Source organism: Chionomys nivalis, chromosome 1, assembly GCF_950005125.1.
Source record: "Chionomys nivalis chromosome 1, mChiNiv1.1, whole genome shotgun sequence".
Lineage (NCBI taxonomy): Eukaryota > Metazoa > Chordata > Mammalia > Rodentia > Cricetidae > Chionomys > Chionomys nivalis.
In genome coordinates, this window is record NC_080086.1 from 38,818,438 (window position 1) to 38,820,736 (window position 2,299).

The following is a 2,299-nucleotide window of genomic DNA, read 5'->3' on the forward strand; positions in this document are numbered from 1 at the left end:
TGTGTAGAAAATGAGGCCACCAACATGGGCCATGTGGCAGAGGGCAAAAAATAAGTATGGGTTAATTTAAATGTAAGAGTTAGTTCGTAACAACCCTGAGCTTTCAGCTGAGCATTTATAAGTAATCTTAAGTCTCTGGGTCAGTTATTTGTGAACATACGGTCAGGATAGGAAAACTCTACCTACGCAGCTCAGAGTGGTAATTTCCATGTTCAGTATCAGGTACTTTCAGACTCACATTTTAAGCCTATAAATCCTAAAACTTCATTTTATTTTATAGTGCACCTTAGCATATAGAATAGCTTTAGCCCATAGTAGTTGTAATGTTTTCAATGAGAAATGTTCCCCATACACTCACAAATACTTGGTCTGTATAGAGAGGTACAGCCTTGGTGGAGGAAGTATGTCACTGGGGTGAACTTTATATTCTCTCTCTCTCTCTCCTCTCTCTGTCTCTCTCTCTCTCTCTCTCTCTCTCTCTCTCTCTCTCTCTCTGTGTGTGTGTCTGTGTGTGTGTGTATGTTCTGTCTGTTTGTCTTTCTCTGTTTCTCTCACTCTCTCATTTGTATGTGAATGGTCAGCTAGCTCCATGCCCTGCTGCCCTATATGACTGCTTTTCCATTAAGTGCTTTATACTTCTAGAACCATAAACAAAATAAACCCCATTTCCTTAAGTTACATTTTGTTATGACATTTCGCCATAGCAACAGACATCACTAATAGCATAGTGATCAATTAAAAGTTGTTTAAAAGAAATAAATGGCTAGTGTTTCTGGATAACATCTAGAATTTGTATATAAGTGGAGACGTACCATACATCGCGGCAGACATCTTCTCATGCTGCCAGGCTGCTGGCTGATGTATTCCCTTGTGCTAAGGATGTCAGTACCTGGTGCTTCCTTTCAAAGCAAACACTGCCCCCAGGAAACAATGGGACTCTAATGGCCAGTAGGCAAACTACCAAAATTTGTTTTTCTTTGATAATGACCAGAACTCACTTTGGAGAGTGACTGCATGTGTCTCTTGGAAGACTACTGGCTAATGCAAGGAATCAGTAGAAAAATAAGTGTTACAAAGCAAGCCAGAACAAGGCAAGGGAGGGAATCAGACCTGTACCTTGTATTAGCTACTCTCCTTGTGACAAAAATGGCTGACCAGAAACAACTTTAGCAAGATTTGCTCTGGTTCACAGTATGAGGGGATACATTCTAGCATCTCAGGAAAGGCATAGTGGCAGAACTGGAAGACTGGTTGGCCAGGAAACAGAGAATGAAAAGTGATTCCAGCCTACAAAACCTCAGCTCCCTCTTTCAGCAAAACACTTCATCCAAATTTCTGCCCCTATAAGTTTCTACAGGGGAACAAGTGTGCAAACACATGAGCCTATGGGGAACAATTACAGTCAAACCCTGATCCTGATATAGAATGATCATTATACCCATCCCTTAATTCTCTCCCATGCATGTACCAAGCCATATACCTACTTACAGGGAAGTATGGGTGAAACTACTTGTCCATTCATCCATGCTGTAGGTGCCATCTACATGGTGCCTCCTCAGATGTTTGTGTCTTATGATGCCAGCAAATTGAAACTATGCTTGCTTTGGGATGGGTGTATTGATCCTCTAAGGTACCACCACATCCTATTCAGAGGTACAGAGATGGTAACTCAAAGTTTTCTATCCTCCTTTCACAAAGCTGTTCCTCCTGTATCTTCCTTTCTAATATTTTGGGATTCTCCAAATATGGAAAAAATGTGCTTTAGATGTGGTACAGCTGTTATGAGTATCTATTTCTCTTATACCCATATTACATGGTCCATAACCACTGAAAAGGCCAGTTTCAAATAATCTAATGTCCTCTTTTGGCCTCTGTGAACACTGCACTCATGGGCACGTACAAACAACACAGGTGTGCATACACATAATTTAAAAAATTATTTTCATCTTTCAAAAATATATAGAAAGGAACTGGAAGGATGGCTCAGTGTTTAAAAGCATTTGCTGCTCTTGCAAAGGACCTGGTTTCCATTCCCATCACCCACATGTTGGCTCACAACTATTTATTATTCCAGGTCTACCATTGCACTTTTCTGACCTTTACTAGGACAAGTTGGGGTGTTTAGTTTGGAAGAGGCTGTTGACTGGCCTTTCACAATGGCAAAATCTTTTGTAGTATGTGATCATACTATATTTATTATGTTTACAAAATGGTTCATATGTACGGGATATTACTCTAGGCACCAGGTAGAAAGGAAAGATAGTGTCCAACACCCTGTGATGTCAACTTGCTAACAAGC